Raw genomic sequence first — 8,449 nt, 5'->3', positions numbered from 1 at the left:
TGCCGCCGCCTACATTACTGCCCCCCTCCCTCCCTCAAACCAATATCCGGAATTCGCCCCCCCCCGCCCCTACTCCCCTAGAACCAACGTCAGGGACCGCCTTTGATTGCAAATTTGTGTTGACCTACCTAACATGTTTTCCAGTGCTTATAAGGACTACAGTTTTTGCCTGTTCAAAAAAACTGAAGATTTGTGTGGCAGCCAGAATGGCTACATGCACTTCGAGAATGCCCACTATTTTATGAAAGAGGTTAGGACAAAACATGACAGTATTTGTCAGCCATGTAAGTACCACAGGTCCTATTTAGTTTCGAAGAAATTGAGTGCTGTATGAGAGAAAGCTTAAGTGGACAACTATTATTGCACAGACAAGCGTGCATGCACACTCCCGGAACTACTTGATGCCCTGAATGAATGCAGAGGATTTCTTCTCTTCAATGAGGCTGCCAATCCCAGCGATGCTACAAACTTTGTCAAGGCCAGTTATACTTGCAAGTAAGTCATCCCTATGTGATATAGCACACCTCATCATACTCGATAGCAATAGTAAACACAACTGAGTGGCTATTTGACCCGAGATCGACGTGGGAAAGGGGTGTTTGCTGCAATTGGATATGCAGTGAGATCCCACTTTCTTTATTCAACATTTTTTATGGCCACAAGAGCATTCACAGATGTTTACACAACAGACAGAAAAAAAACTAGCTTTCCTTGCTATTAACCCACTGAGTGCCATGTTTTTTTCCTGCATGCCAAACACATATTTTGATATCAGTAACAATGTAGTATGCTCGGAGAAGAATATTTATTTATAAAACACAGTTTTTTTTGGGGGGAAAAAAAAGATAATTGATGTCTGAATGCTCCGACCTCCGACATATTTTATCGTATGTGACTTTGAGACATGGTACTACGCAGTGGCACATCGACCGCGCACCCCAAGATAAATCTTCTAAAAGGCTTTACTCGGCCTTATATCATTCAGAACTGAAACTTCCTTGTTTTCACGGCCGTCGAATACCGAGTTTATTAGTAATTTTTAGATCTCAGTGTTCGTCATGAAGAGTGAGGTTGAACGACATATATTCGCTTTTCTGTAATAACGAAGGAGCATACCAAAACCAAAGTCGTCTAAAAAAAAAAAAAAAAAACAAACATTGACATGCCATCAAAAAGTGTCATCACAAGGTAAAACATTATTTTCATCACTTGCTCATACCCAAGCCACTACACACACACATAAAAAAAAAGAAGAAAAGACAGCCCAGTAGAGAAGGGCAGGCAGCAAACCGAAACCACACGGGAACGCCTGAACGTGGAACTCAGTTAATATCCTCTGCAAAAAACATGAACTGTGGAACATGGTTAAAGTTCCACACAAAGTAACAGGAACAGAGGAAACATGTAGACAATAGGCAAGCTCACTTGTGTTTCTACGTGTTTCACTCTTCTGTTCCTGTTCTAAAAGATACTACAACGAAACTTTGGTACTTCTTTGGTATATAATTGTTCAAAGGAGCAGTATCGCATCGGACACACCGATATCTTGTTAAAAAAGACAGGAAAAGGAATTTTAAAACAAATTAAATGATTAGCAGAGCACCCGCTGGATGTCGCTAAAGCCTCGTTTGTAATGCCCGTCTAGGAACCTTGACAGATCGTGACGACAACTATCTCGCCTAGAATTATACATGCTTTGAACCTGACGTCATCCCGACAGCTCTACGGCCAGCACAAGCGAAGGGGGAGGGGGAAACTCCCCACTCAAAGGGACTTTCTTTTGTGTGTCCCAGATGTCGCTCTTCTACCTCTACAAGATTATAAAAGATTAACCCGCAACTCAAAATTCCCGCAAAAGCAGCTTTGCGGTTAGTTCCGGTGGCCCGATTGCTGGTGTGCTTCGACCGCTTAGGTGGCTGGAACGGTTAGGGCATCCTGACGACGTCAGCCTCGCCGCAGCTGTCCTCATCCCGAGACAAACTACGTCACGATTGCGCCGGATGTGACGTGCTCTCCGCTGGCTGCTCTCCGAGCGCTTGCCAGATTGGGCCGTTTATAACGAAAAATACAGCCATCAAGTTCAAAATACAAACGTGTTATTGTCATTTACGGATATTGTGGATCATATTCAGCCCTTTTGTGAACACGACGGGTATATTTAAAATTTCGTTGAAGTATCCCTTTAAAGCGAAAGCTTTACGGGCGATCCAGTCGTCGACGCTTTGGAAAAACTTTTCGCTTTTGGTGCGAGGTCAGGGAAGTGGGTTTTCCCGTCGGCCGCCCTGGCATCCTGCCAGTAACGCCGCTACGAAAAGAGTCTCCCGTGTCGTCCGCTTGAAAACTTGTTTTAAAACACTACTCGCATAATGCAAAATCCCACATTGGCAGTATCCAGTCGCTATGCGTATTGCTGGACGGTTTTAGAAACTTGCATCGTGCTTACCCACTTCACGAATCACTGGTGACAGTCGTCCATTGTAAGGCCCCTGTATACACGACGCCAACCACGACGGCTATGCGAATTAACCACGTCGCACGTCCGTCCTGAGGTACGTGACGGCACCATTCTTTGCACTGTGCGATCGTGCTACAGCCATCGCCTTCGTTTCTTCGCACAATGTAAACCAAAAATACCACTTTATTTTTTTTTGGTGCGCAATTTTAACTACGTTTAATCAGTACGAACTTCCCGAGCTGACCACCTTACATGAACATGTGGCTTTGGCAGCTAGTTCCTGCCCTGTGCAGTCAATCACCTTTGACAGTTTTGCCCAAAAGCCAACATCCGGTGCCACATTAAAATAAAATAAAGCAGTTTTTTGTTACTCACCGCCGCACAGGTGATGGCTGAACATCGAGGCTATTAGAATTACACCTGCCACATTGCCCATCGTAAAACTAAAACAACTTTCTATGAGAACCCACTTTAATTTCGGCAATAACCATAATAATAGGGAGTTTTAGCAGGTCGTTTCCACACCAACGGTTCGACCTCGAACGCATCCGCGACGCCACTGCGCATGCGCGCGCGAGTCGTTCGGGGAGTCGGGAGGCTCTTCTCGTTTTCTCCCATTCCGGCCGCTCGAGTCGTCACCGCAACGCAGCCAGCACCGTTCACGACTCGGGTAAAAAAAAGATGGCGATCGGTTAGGCTTAGGACAGCGGGAGGCGATTTGTCGTCCTGTTTAAATCTGCTTCATTTGAGAGGTTGAACCAAATCATTTCGAGGACTACTCACAATGGTAAGCGATCGTGAATGCTGTAAACTGCGCATGCTAGTAAATTTTTGCGATCTGCGGGCAGACTAGCTGCCGTGGCGACCGCGAGCAGACGAAATGATTTGGTTCGACGGCACACAACGTGAACGATCGTTCAAATTGAAGATGACGGAGACACACCACATACCTTTACGGTCGTTCAGACACTTTTTACTCTATCTAGCTTCGCAGTTCTTGAAATTCCGACCGGCAAATGTTACGTTGGCCGTCTTGTTTACATCAGCCGTACGCCGGAAACACGAACCGCCACCACGGTGTCCGCAACCGTCGCCACAGATTTACAGGTTGAAGAATGTTTCACATGTTTACTAGAAGATGGCGCCACCGTTAAGCATGATCATCATCATCGTTTACACGGTCGCACCACTTTCACGATTCGCTAAAGTATGTCAAATTTGACGTACGGTTTCACGGAACGGACCAGCTGTACCGTTCGTGATTTCGGAACCGTGTGCTTGAAAAACGACTCGCTAAAACTCCCTAATAATAATAATAATAAGTTTATTCACAAAGAAAGCATACATACAATTTACTCAGTCTCACAAAGCACTTTCATGCTTGTGCGTGAGTACTTACAGTCCAGCATGGGATGAATTTAACAAATCGGAAGTATGTAAAACTAAATTGATACTCTGATTGGAGTCCTATTTATGCGGAACTCAACATAAGTAAAAGAAAACAAATGGTTCATCGCCTTAACAGTATACAAGCACAAACTTTTAGGCCAGTAAGCATGAAACGAAATTACCTATTTTTATACAATATTAATAATGATTTACATAGACTTTGTAATACCACAAATGACACAGAATAATAAACTCTAGCTCTCATGGCCATACAAACAGTCGCGAATAGAACAACAGTGAATGCAGGCGTGCAAAAGGAATGGAACAATACAGTGGGGACGTAAAAAAAAAAAGCAAGGGTCTGGGAGCTTTCTATTCTTCTCCTGGCGTACTACACCATTTACGCATTTCTTTTTTCACCTGCGCTAAGGATTGCAGATTAAGTAAACTATCGGGAAGATTATTAAAATATGTTGGTACACATCGCGACACTGTTAGCGCGAACACGATATCGGCGCATTTTCGCATTTTACTTCTAAATAGCATTAGCGAGAACGAAATTTCATCGCTTAAATTATAGAACTAAATGAGCTCTTTCCGTAGCAATAATAACTTGAATGACATCTCTTGGTTTCAAAGAGAAAAACTGGAAAAACCGGCGATCGCTTGTTCGCGCTAACAGTGTCGCGCTCTGTACATAATACTTCCTCAACATTTTCCCATAATTAGTGTATATTCTGTGTATGTGAAATCTTTCTTTGTGCCTTAGTTGTTTTTCTTTGGCGGATGGTATTTTGAAATCGTGTGTGAAATAATATTTTGTGAGGACCATGAATTTATGCAGGTCATCCACTGTTAACAATTGGAGTTCTGACAGCTGTTCTTGAAACGAAAGATTTTCTAAGCGTGTACCATACGTCATGTTTTGTATCATTTTTTTAATTAGGTTATTTATTTTCTGTAGTTTGTATTTGGATGAAAGTGAATATATGTGGATACCATATCTTAGTTTTGATTCACCTAACATCTGGTAAATCAATCGCCTTAGATTAATACTTGCAGAACTTTGGAGTTTATAGAGATATGAAGAAATTATTCGCAGATGTTTAAGTAGGTAGTCAATATGATGATTCCAAGATAAATACTCGTTAAAGTATATACCAAGGTACCTAGTCTCACTGGCGTAAGGTAGTGGTGAGCAAGAGCATTGTCTACATTCCCACGAATGCAAAAAGATGGGTTGATTAAGGTTAATGAGTTTCTGCTGAGTTCGAAAGCACACGAGGTTCGATTTATCATTGTTCACAAAAATATAGTTTTTTGAAAGCCAACTCATAATTTGTTTGGTGTCGTCCTGTAAAATTGAAACGGCAGTATTATAATCTTCGTGTGTGATAACCAAGGCTGTGTCATCAGCGTATTGATACATTTTTGATTTTAAAGAAAGCAAAGATAGGTCGTTCACATAGATATTAAACAGCACGGGACCCAAGACCGAACCCTGAGGCACACCAGAGTTCAGGTGCGCAGCAGAACATGTGCTATTCCCTATTCGAACTCGTTGGGTTCTTTCAGTGAAGTAACCTTTAAAAAATGTACGGAAATGCCCTCTGAAACCAATTTTATCTAGTTTCTCAACTAAAAGTGAGTGATCTATTGTATCAAAGGCTTTTGTCGGGTCTAAAAAGAGCCTAAGTACTATTTTGTTATTATCAGTTTGTTCATTAATGAAGTCTGTTATCTCCTCCAGTAGAAGTGTCGTGCCTCTTTGTTGCCGGAATCCATACTGGCAGTTGCATATTAGTGAGAATTTGTCACAAAACGATGTCATGACTTGTAAAACAAATTTTTCCATTATCTGAGAAATTGCCGGCAACAACGCGATGGGCCTGTAATTAGCAATATCGTTCTTGTTTCCTTTCTTATAAATTGGCCGTACTATTGAAACTTTTAACTTACTGGGTATATTTCCTGTAGCTAACTTTCCATTTATTATAGCAAGTAGAACGCGTTTTAAGTAGCCTGTTATATTTTGTATCTCTAAATCTTATTTCATCAAATCCCGCTGGCTTTGTTATAGACATACTCTTAACTATGTATTCTAGATCTGATTCTGTCATTTGGGGCAAGTATGCCGAAAGAGTTGAATTCCCTAATGGCTCAGCCGTTCCTACCGTGTTGTTTACTTGGTTACGCAAGTCCTGTATCTTTGTGATACATCATAACACCATGAAGGTGTTATTAAACTCATTGCTAAGCTTATCAAAGTCAGTTGTACCGAAAGTTTTTTGTATACATGCATCTATTTTATCTTTAGGGGGTCTGTCAATTATTTGATTTACGATATTCCATGTTCCTCTTAAGTTCTTCCCGCACTGCTGGAGTTGCGTCATATGAAATCTCTTTTTAGCAAGTCTAATTTTCGCAGTGAGGTTGTTCCGTAGTCGTCTAAATTCTTCTTTTAATTTTATGTCATGCGGATTTTGCTTACATCTATTCCATAATCTGTTTTTTTCAACACTCATTTCTAGTATTTCTTTGTCGATCCAATTATTTCCAGGTTTTCTCGGCTTTAGCCTTATTGTTCTAGTAGAGTGTTTGTGTATATTTTTAAATTTTTCAACTAACGTATCATAGAGAGTGATGTGATCCAAATGAAGCAAAGCAATCCAGTTATATCTTTGAATGGTGTCATCTACTTTCTTATTGTCAATGATTTCTTTACGTTCATTTTTTCCCCTCATGGCCGTATGCTCTTCGTTTATTATCCTAAGCGCAACGAAATAATGATCTGCTACCTTTTGTTTATTAGTTCCCCCTAGAAATTTTAAGTAATTCAACCTTACTATCACGTGATCAATGCACGATCTGGTAATTGTATGCCCTAGGTACTCTTCCCTTGTGTGGTCGTTAATTAAATTATACAAACCGTAGTTAAACAATATGTCGAGATATTCCGAAACTCCCGTTTTCTTACTGCACATGGTATCTATATTAAAGTCACCTGCTAATACGAGTTGATCATTGTTATTGCACTGTTTATCAAGGACAACTGCCTTTGCTAAAATGAAGTCAATTTCCTTTTTAACCTATCACCTAGTTTAAGGTATGAGTAACTGTACGCTATTTACTGAACGCCTCCATAGAGCGTCGATCACTCATGATCAATGGGCGCGGAGGCCTTTCTCGAAACTCCCAGGGAGCTCCCGTGCTCGCTGCACCCACTCATAGGTAGTCGAAGACCACAGTTTTGGTTTCTGTGTATCTCTTTCTCTTTGCGCACGGCACTGATTTTTAAACCGAGCGTTAAACCAGTGGTGCATTATCGTTGTTGACGCGGGTCCTGGTCTGGCGTGTACTCGCAAGCGTGGAAATCCTTCCGAATGCTCCGTCAATATTTTGGACTCGGAAAGCAGCGTAGCTACGATGAAGTTCGTTCAGCATATTTCAGTTCTGATGACCTACCCAATGGCATGGCAGTCATGAGGGTTGGTTGATATTCAGTAGCTCGAAAGCTTTTTTAGCTAGACCTCTAGGTTTTGCAGAACCTTTTATTGTTAAAATAAGAGACATTTAGTATCGTTCAATGTTTTTGTTTTGTTTTTTCTTTCACTTTTCTTAGATATTGCCATTTCTACTTGGTTTTAACCATCTTTTTTAAGAGAAGAAATTGTGTTTCACGATTTAAATTTTACGTTAAAGCTCAAATCTCTGCATTCACATTTGCAGAGTTGGATAAAGTAAATCTAAAAAGTACTTGAGTACAATGTAAATGAAAGACTATGTAATTCAAGTAAAGTAGTAAGTACACCGGGCACAATGTATTTGAAGTAGAGTGCTACTATAGATACAATGTACTTTCAAGTAAAGTACAAGTACTTTTAACCCAATCTGTTACGGTTCCCTTTCATTCCCCTATACAATGTTTTCGAGGAAAGTTGTACTTTCTTCAAAAAGTACCTGAAAAAAAATACTTTAAATAAACTACATGTACTTACTCAGATAATGTACTTCAAGTACAAGTTTTCTAAACCTACTTGAAGTAGTTTTTAAGTAGAATGTACAGTCGGCGGCAAAAGTTTGCAGGGCGCGGAAGCGTGAGCCGAAATGACTGGTTGCGCCTTCTGACGGCGCGCGGCCGCTCTCAAGATTCACGCTTCGAGAATGTGCTTCCTTTCGTGCTCGAAGCCATGTCTCCTTTACTCGCTTCCGCCCGACGTGCACGAGATAACCCAGACAGGCGCAAGGTGCCGCTATGACAGCCATCATGCCGCACGTCTCCCTCAGCCGCAGTGATGGGTGTAGGAGCTCGCGCATGCTCTAGATAACGTTTCGCGGCAACTTGCGCCAGTCCCTGTTATCTCGTGCGTGTCGAACGGAAGCGAGCGAAAAAACCATGACAGCGAACAAGAAAGGAAGCGCACGCGCAAAGCGTGAGTCTTGAGAGCAGCAACGCGCCGCGGGAAGGCGCAGCCAGTCTTTTCGGCTGCCGCTCCCGTGCCCGCAAACTTTTGCTCTCGGCTGTACTTGAAGTACTTCCCAACACTGCATTTGCATCATTTAAAAGCACACTTACTTAGAGTCATTCCTATGCATGTCAGCATA

The sequence above is a fragment of the Ixodes scapularis genome, unplaced genomic scaffold, assembly GCF_016920785.2.
Source record: "Ixodes scapularis isolate PalLabHiFi unplaced genomic scaffold, ASM1692078v2 PGA_scaffold9__187_contigs__length_104089568, whole genome shotgun sequence".
Lineage (NCBI taxonomy): Eukaryota > Metazoa > Arthropoda > Arachnida > Ixodida > Ixodidae > Ixodes > Ixodes scapularis.
Note: the sequence above shows the minus strand (reverse complement) of the source record.